We start from the raw sequence: 13,863 nt of genomic DNA on the forward strand, positions 1-13,863 counted from the left end.
AATTATTTTACCATGAAGGTTACTCGCAATGGTATTCAAACTTTAGCAATCAATACACTGAACAATGTCCAGCCAGTTCAGTCTGCCAAGTACTGTTACTGTGATAAAGGCGAAAGTGATAAAATGGTCGCGTGTGACAATGAAAATTGTCAACGAAAATGGTTTCATTTTAAATGCCTAGGCATTCGCAAAGCCCCTACCACCAAATACTGGTACTGCCCCGAATGTAAAGAAACATGTGAAATGATTGAAAATATACTTTCGCCTTTAAAAACAGGAAAAAAGCAAGTTAACACGTTAAGCCTTGGCTCAATATTGACAGTTTAGTTGCTGACAGTGTAGTATATTGCCACAGTTTGGAGAAATTGCATTATATAATGTACAATTCGTAAGATTTAGTTTAAATATAATAGACCTAAATCCAAAAAATGAAAAGTAAAGAAAAAATAATAAAAGTAATTTTTAAAATTTTATTTAGTTCCATTAATTAGTAATGTAAGATGTAAGCACATAAAATACATAAAATAGCTAGTAAGAATGTTAGTTTAATGAAATGAAACAACAGAGTTGCAAGTATTTAGAAGTGAGCAACAGACTTTATTTCGTGCATGTCCTATTAGTCGTTCAACATGAATTCTTACATTGGCAATCTTTCTGGTGTAACCAATTTCCTTAGCACTTAGCTGTTTTTCCCTCTCGTGAAGGCTGGAACTGCAACTTCAGCGCAATAAAACCCCACAGATTCGCCTATGTTAAAGCCACGATCTGCTAGGATTAAATCCCCTGGCAATAAGTTTTTTAAAATTTCGCACTCTTCAGTTATGTGTTTATCGGATGCACGTCCCCCCCCCATGCTTCTGATATGAATGAAACCGATCCTTGAGGCGCGTAACACCTATCAGAAATTTCATTGTGTTATGGTGCTTATAATTTGACCAAGCGACGAGGGCCTTTCTATGAAAATTTCAAAGCAATCGATAATTACTGCCACCTTTTTACCAAACGCTTCCTTAAAACTGTTGGGCATTGTTAGGTACAATTCATCTCGAGATGGCCATTTAATTAAAGCATCGAGTCGAACGGTTATATTATCGAGCCACTTTTCAGTTATGCGTGAAATAGTAGCTACAGAAACTTGAAATCTATAAGCAAGGTCTTGCACATCCAAGTCGAGTCGTAGTCTTAAAAGAGTGACCAAGAACTCTTGAAATATTGTTAACTTAGACTGTAAATTTGGTTGCATATGAGCAGCCACTAAATTAAAAGTTCCAATAATGATTGTTAGATTGGGGAAACTTAAAGCCGTCTGCTAACTTACACTCTACGTAGACTGGCAGCCCTGTACGGGGCGAGGAACAGGGGATGAATTAGGGGATAAAAGGGTGTAACCCCCTTAGGTGTAAACTATGTATAATTCGTTTATAATTCGTTTATCTTCCTTTTTATATTACGGAGAAGATTTTTTTGATGTAATCAACCTTGCTTATTTATTATTTCTACCCATGAAATCTGGCATTTGATGTTAGAGCTTCAATGTATCCCTCTGGATGCGAACTTGCGCTATCAAAAACGCGTAAAGGCATTTTAATGTAGGGGATTGACTGCAAAGTTTAATGATACGCGCCGTGAATATAACATAACTTTCAAACTACTTGAACGAAATTACAAAAGTCTTATTAATTTTGAAATGCGTTCCCAAATTTTTGATGATTTTTGTGAATCTCCATTATGGGTATGTTACGTGGTAATTCCTCTGATTATACAGGGTGTATCTGAAATGGACGTAGGAGCGAAAGTATTTGGGTTCCTGGGACCAATATAAGGCGAAACTGTGGTATGACATTTTGTCGTACGCCAACCCGTTTGGAAGTTACTTGAACCTAACTCTTGCTAATTAGCCTTATTCCTGATCAGCACCACTAGGTTTAGCGGCGAATTTTCGAACTATTAAATGACCATAGCCAATCAGAGGGCGCCAAAAACGGAAAGATTTTTTTTTACATTTCTGCTTGTTTTTACGAGTTAGCGGGGAAAAATCGTCGGTAAACGAGTTTTACGCGTAATTATTTCGTCCTAGAAGAGAAAACATCTTTGAAATGTCTGCTTTAAGGTATTTTTCACGATTAAAAACGATTTCAAATGATTGAAAATATACTTTCGCCTTTAAAAACAGGAAAAAAGCAAGTTAACACGTTAAGCCTTGGCTCAATATTGACAGTTTAGTTGCTGACAGTGTAGTATATTGCCACAGTTTGGAGAAATTGCATTATATAATGTACAATTCGTAAGATTTAGTTTAAATATAATAGTTGTAACTCAAGATTAGTCAAAATTTCCAAGATTAACAACCGTTGTGTCATAGAAGTCTTTAGAAACAGTCAAAGTTACCTTTCTTACCACGCCTACCCTCGAGATAAAGTTATGAGACAGAAATGGTTAGGCGCTATAGCAGCTGGGGTAGGAACTAAACCACTAGACCTGAATAGTTCACGAATTTGCTCCAAACACTTTCTACAGACAGACTAGTTTCCAACTATTGGTTCTCAATGTAAACGTCTCAAGCCATTGGCGATTCCATCAATATTTGAAAATACAAAAGTTTTGGATGCAATGCCGCATTCCCCTACTCGTAGCCAAACAGTTCCTAAAGAAGCATTTGGACATATGAGTCCAAAAGATAGAACACAGTTGTTGGAAGAAATGGAAGCATTACATGTTGATCCAGAGGAACTTAATCAATTGCGTACCTATCCTAATCATCCTGAAGAACCACTACCAACTCCGGAAGTTCAACCCCAAGTTGGTGCAGCTGTTATTTGAGAGTGTCATCATCAAAAGCAAGTAGTGGAATATCATTGAAATCCACTTATACACCATATACACCGCGTAAACAAAAACTCCTAAGAAATGAATTTGAGTTATTGTTATTGCGTAGTAAAGAGAAGTTTACAGTAACAAAGTTTATTAATAGTGATAAATCAGTAAAATACTACACGGGATTTGGTTCTTATGAAGCGTTTTTATGGGGCGCCGTTTCGGACAAAATTCACATAAAATGGATATCAATAATTTAAGAACGGACATCAATAATTTAAGAACGGATATCAATAATTTAAGAACGGATATCAATAATTTAAGAACGGACATCAATAATTTAGGAATGGACATCAATAATTTTAGAAAGGACATCAATAATTTAGGAACGGACATCAATAATTTAGGAACGGATATCAATAATTTAGGAACGGATATCAATAATTTAGGAAGGGACATCAATAATTTAAGAACGGATATCAATAATTTAGGAACGGACATCAATAATTTAAGAACGGACATCAATAATTTAGGAACGGACATCAATAATTTAGGAACGGACATCAATAATTTAAGAACGGACATCAATAATTTAGGAACGGACATCAATAATTTAGGAACGGACATCAATAATTTAGGAACGGACATGAATAATTTAGGAACGGATATCAATATTTTAGGAACGGACATCAATAATTTAGGAACGGATATCAATAATTTAGGAACGGACATCAATAATTTAGGAACGGACATCAATAATTTAGGAACGAACATCAATAATTTAGGAACGGACATCAATAATTTAGGAACGGACATCAATAATTTAGGAACGGACATCAATAATTTAGGAACGGACATCAATAATTTAGGAACGGACATCAATAATTTAGGAACGGATATCAATAATTTAAGAACGGATATCAATAATTTAGGAACGGACATCAATAATTTAGGAACGGACATCAATAATTTAGGAACGGACATCAATAATTTAGAAACGGACATCAATAATATAGGAACGGATATCAATAATTTAGGAACGGACATCAATAATTTAGGAACGGACATCAATAATTTAGGAACGGACATCAATAATTTAAGAACGGATATCAATAATTTAGGAACGGATATCAATAATTTAGGAACGGATATCAATAATTTAGGAACGGATATCAATAATTTAGGAACGGACATCAATAATTTAGGAACGGACATCAATAATTTAGGAACGGACATCAATAATTTAGAAACGGACATCAATAATATAGGAACGGATATCAATAATTTAGGAACGGACATCAATAATTTAGGAACGGACATCAATAATTTAGGAACGGATATCAATAATTTAAGAACGGATATCAATAATTTAGGAACGGATATCAATAATTTAGGAACGGATATCAATAATTTAGGAACGGACATCAATAATTTAGGAATGGACATCAATAATGAACAAATTTGTGGTTTGTGTTGTTTCTCTTGGCTATATCATCTTACCTAAACTTGGATAAGGACGACTTACCACGTCGGCCTCCCTTTAAATACTAACACCTTCGATAGTCAAGCACAAAACAAAACCAACTACCACTCTAAGTTCACGAAATTAATTTATTATCATTAATCATTCAAATACTTATAATAAATTGTAATCATTAATTTGCCATTTACTTATTTACATAAATTAACATAGTACAAAATATTTATATTGACCATACCATGAGTTATACCATAAAATTGTATGTTGCGTCGAGGGGTTAGCCACTCCGATGGTCGCGCAAAGTAAAAACAAATAAACCGAAAAGTGAAAAACACGGTAGAAATGGAATCGGATGGGGAAAGCTTTACCTTTCAGTGTATTGTCATACTTTAACGGGTTAAAACTTAAGCAAAGAAAGAGAGGTACACTGGTAAGCGGCGCCGGCCGGTCTGCCGTCGAACAATGCCCAAAGGTGGTCTAATTACAATTTTAACTAACCTATGTTAACATCTACGCATTACAATTTTAACTAATCTATGTTAAAATGTGTGCATTACGGGTTTTATAAAAAAAGTGTTAAGTTATATATCAGTCGCGTTCCTCTCTCTAACACTACAAGTTTCAGTGAAAACAGTTTAACGTTTTGTTAAGTTACTTTCCGAAACATTTTCGGGAATTTTTTTATGGTTTTGTGAAACCTTTGGTCAGTGAAAACCAGCCTTTATTATTCGGAAATTTGGCCCGTGTAAACCAGCCTTTTAGAACCTAGAGAGAAAAATACTTTCCCACGCTATGTAGTTTACCCGTACTTTAAAACTTCGGTTGCACTACAAGTACCCAAAAGTACCTACAAGCACGCACAAGTACCTACAAGCACCCAAAAGTACCCACAAGCAAACACAAGTACATACAAGCACCCACAAGTACCTACAAGCACCCACGAGCACCCACAAGTACCTACAAGCACCCACAAGTACCTACAAACACCCACAAGTACCCGGGGCAAGCACCCACAAGTACCCGGGGTAAGCACCCACAAGTACGCACAAGTACCTACAAGCACCCACAAGTACCCGGGGTAAGCACCCACAAGTACGCACAAGTACCTACAAGCACCCACAAGTACCTACAAGCACCCACAAGTACCTACAAGCACCCACAAGTACCCATAAGCTCCCACAAGCACCCACAAGTACCTACAAGAGCCCACAAGTACCCACAAGTACCTACAAGAACCCACAAGTACCCACAAGTACCTAGAAGCACCCACAAGTACCCACAAGTACCTAGAAGTACCCACAAGTACCCGCAAGTACCTAGAAGCACCCGCAAGTACCTAGAAGCACCCACAAGTACCTACAAGTACCCACAATTACCTACAAGTACCCGGGGCAAGCACCCACAAGTACCCACAAGTACCTACAAGCACCCACAAGTACCCACAAGTACCTACAAGCACCCACAAGTACCCACAAGTACCTACAAGCACCCGCAAGTACCCGCAAGTACCCACAAGTACCTACAAGTACCTACAAGCACCCACAAGTACCTACAAGCACCCACAAGTACCTACAAGCACCCACAAGTACCGACAAGTACCTACAAGCACCTACAAGCACCCACAAGTACCGACAATTACCTACAAGTACCCGGGGCAAGCACCCACAAGTACCCACAAGTACCTACAAGCACCCACAAGTACCCACAAGTACCTACAAGCACCCACAAGTACCTACAAGCACCCAAAAGTACCTACAAGTACCTATAAGTACCTACAAGCACCCGCAAGTACCCGCAAGTACCCACAAGTACCTACAAGTACCTACAAGCACCCACAAGTACCTACAAGCACCCACAAGTACCTACAAGCACCCACAAGTACCTACAAGCACCCACAAGTACCGACAAGTACCTACAAGCACCTACAAGCACCCACAAGTACCGACAATTACCTACAAGTACCCGGGGCAAGCACCCACAAGTACCCACAAGTACCTACAAGCACCCACAAGTACCCACAAGTACCTACAAGCACCCACAAGTACCTACAAGCACCCAAAAGTACCTACAAGTACCTATAAGTACCTACAAGCACCCACAAGTACCCACAAGTACCTACAAGCCGCCACAAGTACCCACAAGTACCTACAAGCACCCACAAGTACCTACAAGCACCCACAAGTACCCACAAGTACCTAGAAGCACCCACAAGCACCCACAAGTACCTACAAGCACCCACAAGTACCTACAAGCACCCACAAGTACCGACAAGCACCCACAAGTACCTACAAGCACCCACAAGTACCTACAAGCACCCAAAAGTACCTACAAGTACCCATAAGTACCTACAAGCACCCACAAGTACCCACAAGTACCTACAAGCACCCACAAGTACCTACAAGCACCCACAAGTACCCACAAGTACCTAGAAGCACCCACAAGTACCTACAAGCACCCACAAGTACCTACAAGCACCCACAAGTACCGACAAGTACCTACAAGCACCTACAAGCACCCACAAGTACCCACAATTACCTACAAGTACCCGGGGCAGGCACCCACAAGTACCCGGGGTAAGCACTCACAAGTACCTACAAGCACCCACAAGGACCCACAAGTACCTACAAGCACCCACAAGTACCTACATGCACCCACAAGTACCTACATGCACCCACAAGTACCCATAAGCTCCCACAAGTACCTTCAAGCACCCACAAGTACCTACAAGCACCCACAAGTACCCGCAAGTACCTAGAAGCACCCACAAGTAATCGCAAGTACCTGGAAGCACCCACAAGTACCTACAAGTACCTACAAGTACCCACAAGTACCTACAAGCACCCACAAGTACCTTCAAGTACCCACAAGTACCTACAAGCACCCACAAGTACCTACAAGCACCCACAACTACCTACAAGCACCCACAACTACCGACAAGTACCCATAAGTACCTACAAGCACCCTTAATTACCTACAAGCACCCACAAGTACCCGGAACAAGCACCCACAAGTACCCGGAACAAGCACCCACAAGTACCCGGAACAAGCACCCACAAGTACCCGGAACAAGCACCCACAAGTACCCGGAACAAGCACCCACAAGTACCCGGAACAAGCACCCACAAGTACCCGGAACAAGCACCCACAAGTACCCGGAACAAGCACCCACAAGTACCCGGAACAAGCACCCGGGGCAAGTACCCACTCTCACCTACAAGTACCTACAAGTACCCACAAGCACCTACAAGTATCCACAAGCACCTACAAGCACCTACAAGAGCTCAAACGCAATGTTTTTCTTGCTTAATATCCCTTTAACGGCGTGAATCACGACAAAAACGCCGTAAGTCCAATATAAAAAATTAGGGCTAAAATGAATGTCTCTAAAGGGGCGTTTTCCTAGCGACGGGTTTTTTCCGCCGCGTGCGACGGAACACGCCGACGGGACTACGCTCCCCACTGAAGCATCGGGAAAATATGAAAGTGTTTTCCTAGAAAGAGTAAGACGTAACACGTCCGCTTCCTCCGCCGACGCATTAAGCCGACGTCGTTCAAAAGGAGTCAAGCACGTTCCGCGCTGAGCGATTTTTCAAGTTTTTAGGTTTTGGTTATAATATTAATTGTTTAATTAATGCCATCTGACCGCTTCTCAGCCTCAGAGGACGAACAACTCATAGAGTTTGTGTCCGGGCATCCATGTTTATGGAATATGGCTGACAACGAGTGGAAAAACATCTTAAAAAAAGACTTGATTTGGAACCTTAAGGTTAAAGCTATTTTTTCTGCTGGTGTGATGGGTGTTGCAACTCGATTACATATATTTGTTTCCAGTTTATCTTCAATAAGATGTAGCAGAAAGGCAAACTGGTCTGGGTTTAATCTAAAATATTCTTTAAATTTCACACTGTCGGAGAGCTATACGCGCCGAGGATTGAGAGGTTAACTAACACGCAGCGCCTCTAGCGGACTGAATTGAAAACTCTTGGCGGGAAGTTCGCGAATGGTAGATAGGCAGTTTAAAAATGGCAAGCGCTACAATTATAAAATACGTCGCATTTTTAAGCATTAGAAGGTTTAAAGAAATTATTTTAGGGATTCTACTCGTCTAAAAGTCTAAAATATAATAAAAACCAAACACATTTTTAAAGTAAGAGGTATTTGTAAATCAAACGAAGTTAATACCGTAGTCTCTGGATAGTGTAACAGGGAAACTTCTGTAACTAAGCAAGTTTTTGATATTACCATCTATTTAAGTGTTCAAATGAAATAAATATGTTTATATTGTAAGTTAATTAAATTAACTTGCAAGTGCTTCCAGACAGACACATTTTTGAGGTTAACTGTACCTCGTAGGAGTTTTGTACATTTAATTTGGGTGTTGGGATTAGATAACATAAAGTCTAAAAAATAACTTTTTCTCTTTAAGCGCGTTAATTCATTCATTACTTTTAATACAATGAATTCTAGAACTTCGAAAATGGGTAAAATTTCACCCCTTCAGGGAATTTCAGTAATAATTCTTACAAGTAACTACACAACAACCCTATGGCTTCATTTAAAGACGCGGTCATTTTACCGCCAATTTGTTCTTCTAAAATCCGCTAGAGGGCGAACGCGGCGGCTCGCTCGGCGCGTCTTCCTCCTCTTCAGCATCATCCAGATATTTTTTGATTAGAATATAAGGCAGTATTTTTTTGCCTTTATGCAGCATGTTTTTGTTGTAAATCATCCGCTGGTCGCTGTTCCGCTACGAAAGACGCGTCGTGCTATACTATTCCTTGGAAAACATTTCGCGCCGCGTGATATATCGCGCCGCGCTCAGCGGAATACGCGAGCGTGTTCCGTCGCACGCGGCGGAAAAAACCCGTCGCTAGGAAAACGCCCCTTAACAGTGGTAAAACGCTGTAATTCCAGTACCCAAAACAACGTAAGTCAAAGTATATGTTAATAATGATAAAATCAGTACTTAAAGGAATAGCGACGTGATTTAAAAATTATCTCAAATCTAAAGAAAACCTTACATTTTTGAGAGTTTAAACTCTTCTGATTCCAAAAATATGCTTGATTAATATTTAAATATGAAGGAAAACACAGAAAAAACACTTTGAAAACTTGAAATTTGGGGGGCAATAAGCAAATTTGCGGAGAAGATTTTTGGCGGGTTTTCTCGTTGCTACGTCACTCACGGCATCTCGCGGAAAAGCCAAGCGCGCGCGCCCGAGACTCCCGAGTCTACTAATGCCGCGCGAATCTGAATAAATTAGGCTTAACGCGGCGCGCGCTGAGACACTAACAGGCGTCACGTGAGCGACATCTAGAGAGAAAATTTCTCCTTACTACGTCATCAAACGAAACAAAATTTTAACTAGGCCTTTTCCAAACACAAAACTTTGATTGCAATTTTATAAATTGCTACGAAACCAAATAAAAAAGTAAACATATCATAATAAACTAGATTTTTCAAGGATTTTTTTCGTATTTTAAGTTTGTGGGTGACGAAAATTATGTCACTAACACTTTAAACTTAATTGGTCTTAATGACACTAAAAAAAGGCGCTACAATGAACTGTTCTCTTTCATTTAAGATGGTTCCCAAACGTATCGAATGAATAGTTTTCCTTCTATCCCTGCGGGGTTGACCCCCCACTTTCTATAAAATTCCCATGTTATGTCTATGGAAAAATATAGAATTTTTCACCGAATGTCTGATTCATTTTATGGATTCTAAAACCACCCTTAACAACTTTTTTCTTTATAGAATTAACTATTAGTTGGATCTCTTTGAAATTTTAACAGCCAAATTAGGGCCCAAATTTTAGTTCACTGGCAAAATTTCAAAGCGGCAAACACAATACGAAAAAAGTTACGGCCAATCAAAGAACCCTGCTTTAGGATTAGCGGCGGTATCAAGTCTTATCTAAGAGAGCGACCGCTCTCCTAGAATAAGTTTATTTTTGTTTAAATTCTTATTTTGACCCCTATAAAAGTGTCTGAAAATTTATGAACAAAATTGAAAATTATGTTGAATATTAAAAATTGGATTAGAATCTATTTTGACTCTCAATTGACACATACCATCAAACGCGGCCCCTTTGGTTCAGAAATTTTATAAGCCCCTCGTTCCAGTTAAAAGGCCTTAACTCTCCAAAACTGACTGCATTCTAACATCTTGTCTAGCGTTAGCGAGGTTGAATCATTAGTGAAAAGAGGTAGGTGTTTGTCTTGCATCTTCACCCCTCTACTAAGACGTCGAACACCCAACTCCACCCCCATAAACAACAAATGAAGAAAGGCAGGTAAAGGCTTATACAGTCTGCATAATGAAAAATTTAGGAAATACCTCCCATTGATTTTAATATTCAAATTAGGCTAAGATTTTAAGAATAATTTTAAATAAGGACCTCCGACCAATCGCGTAACGCCGTGCCTTTTTGTTAACAAAATTCTCGTGGCACGCTCCATGTCTCGCGGAAATTTTTTCAAATCTCGCAATAAATTGATTCAACACGGAACGTACCACGAGAAAATTGTCAATAAAAGGACAGGGCGCTTAGCGATTGGTCGGAAATCCTTATTTAAAATTACGCCTGAAATTTCAAACTAATTGTCGTTTAAAAATCGTTCGATGTTATTTCCTGGATAATTCCCTATGAAGATTGGTCTTATAGAAGAATCAATAAAAAATTACTTTATTTTCCACTTCTCCATCCCTTTAATGAACGTCTGATATGTTTCAAAGTATTGCGCCACAAGACTAATCATATATATACGCATAAAGTTCCATAACATCTAAGAAGCATTATTACGACAAAGATTCGAAACTCGATTATGAATTATCGCCACAGCTAATCGAAGTTGCCAGATTTTGAATAAAGGCTGATTACTCGTGACCTATTCATCCGAATTGAATTTGGTGAAAACTTTTCAAATATGAATCGAACCCCAGGAATCCGAAAATCGCATTTATATCCTCGAGAATCCAATATTTTCAAAGTTGATAATTTTGACATTTCCGGTTTCCGGTATAAGTATGCAAATGACAACTGTGGAACGGGTAAAATATGAAAGAGGAATGCAAAACTTTTATAACGCACTTTATTCCAGAGCGCTAGCTTGAATAGTTTTTGAAATATAGTAAAATATGTGCGCAACGCGCAAAGACTTCTTTAACAGTCTGTACAAGCCATTCAAAACACTCAGTAGCTTGATAACGCTCAAATGGATAAACATGTTTTTGAAGCTTTTTGGTACATTGCATCCCCATTGCTTCATCCTATTGGATAGATCCATTGTTTTATAAGTATTAAGTCACATTTAACAATGACAATACATTAGAGTTCATCATACCTTCCTTATTCCAGTACAAAACACGTATTTTTTATCCAGTGACGCCATGGCATTGGTGACTATTTCCACATTTAGGGTTTGAGTTTCAAAATTGTAGTACTTAATTTGTTCTACACCTTTGAAAAGTGTCAATATTGACAAGGTTCCATCACAAGAAAACAACAAGCGTCGCGGAGCATCATAATAATTTGCTACTGCCAGAAACCCATTCTCATGGTAAATCTCAAGGTATTCCACAAGTCCATTATGGTCTTTTAAAATTCAAATAGAAGCTCCTGCTAAGCATTTAATATGTCAAATTATTCATCAATTATTATTCTTGTGAGGTAAACAAAAGGATTTACATACCTTGACTTAAACTCTCTGTAAATGTTTTTAAAGTTAATATGGCTGGAGAAATAAGTTTTAATTCATTTAACGTCGTATCAAACGCAGGGGCTTCTGTTGAAATTGATAGAGCTTGTCTTCGTTTGGGTCCAAAACTGTCATCGGTTGTGCAAGTCTCTTTATCCAAATATAACTTTCGTTTACGACTATTTTTAACTTGGTTTAAACTATTAAAGGAATTTATTTCTTCCCATTTCTGAGATGGTACGTTAAATCCAAAAATCTCTGTTTGGGTTTCAACATTTCTTATATTTATACCAAAGCCTATCTGGATTTCAGCGCTAACTTTCACTAAAACTTTGCTCTTTAACTAACTGGCGCTGGTTTCATACGTTTGCACACCAACATCTTCTTTAAATACTACATAAAAATTACACTGAGTTTGCTGGTTTTTGGGAGTTATTGCTTCCAATTGCGCTTGGCTTTTCTTCCGTGGCATTATTTGCTTTATTAATTAGCTTAATATGTAAAAAGATTCTATACCGTAATTGTAGAAACCATTACCGGACTGTAAAAATGGAAGAACCCGATATAATGACCAAAGACGCTATGCTTAACTAGATGACCAAGTTTTCTACGCTCTACTTTGTGAGCCGTTTTACGCATGTACCTGTGCTACGGTCGTGCAGTGGCGGGTTTAACGGTAAGCGGACTAAGCGGCCGCTTGGGGCCCCGGGATGCCATGGGGCCCCGAATTGAGCAGAATTAATTTTCTTCCATTAACAATTTTTTTTAAAAGTAAAAAATAGAAGAGACTAATAGTTTAAAAGGAAATAAATGACGCGGAACAGGAAAATTTGGTCTCGCCGAATTGGTCTCGCCATATTGGTCTTGCCGATTAGGTCGCGGGACTAATTGGTCTCACCGATTTGGTCTCGGGACTATTTGGTATCGTGATTATTTGGTCTCGAGACTATTTGGTATCGTAATTATTTGGTCTCGAGACTATTTGGTATCGTAATTATTTGGTCTCGAGACTTTTTGGTATCGTAATTATTTGGTCTCGGGACTATTTGGCATCGTAATTATTTGTTTACCTAATTAGTTACCTCCTTTTCCAAAGCAATGGTCCCAATAATTCGTTGCCACCTTTTCCAAAACATAGGTTCCAATAATTCGTTACCACCTTTTCCAAAACATTCTCACACTAATTAGCTGCCACCTTTTCCAAAATATTCTCCTATTAATTTGCTAACACCTTTTCCAAAATATTCTCCTATTAATTAGCTGCCACCTTTTCCAAAATATTCCCCAATTAATTAGCTGCCACCTTTTCCAAAATATTATCCTATAAACTATCTGACACCTTTTCCAAAGCATCCTCATACTAATTAGCTGCCACCTTTTCCTAAATATTCTCCAAATAGTAAGCTGCCACCTTTTCCTAAATATTCTCCAAATAGTAAGCTGCCACCTTTTCCAAAATATTCTCCAAATAGTAAGCTGCCACCTTTTCCAAAATATTCTCCAAATAGTAAGCTGCCACCTTTTCCAAAATATTCTCCAAATAGTAAGCTGCCACCTTTTCCAAAATATTCTCCTAATAGTTATTTGCCACCTTTTCCAAAATATTCTCCTAATAGTTAGCTGCCACCTTTTCCAAAATATTCTCCAATTAATTAGCTGCCGCCTTTTCCAAAATATTCTCCAATTATCTGACATCTTTTCCAAAACATTCTCGTACTAATTAGCTGACACCTTTTCCAAAACATTCTCCTACTAATTAGCTAACACCTTTTCCAAAACATTCTCCTACTAATTAGCTGACACCTTTTCCAAAACATTCTCCTACTAATTAGCTGCCACTTTTTTTTAAAATGTTCTCCTAATAGTTA

This window comes from Phalangium opilio, unplaced genomic scaffold, assembly GCF_054372755.1.
Source record: "Phalangium opilio isolate 3A_F unplaced genomic scaffold, DU_Popi_V2 ptg000070l_1, whole genome shotgun sequence".
In the NCBI taxonomy this organism is placed as follows: domain Eukaryota; kingdom Metazoa; phylum Arthropoda; class Arachnida; order Opiliones; family Phalangiidae; genus Phalangium; species Phalangium opilio.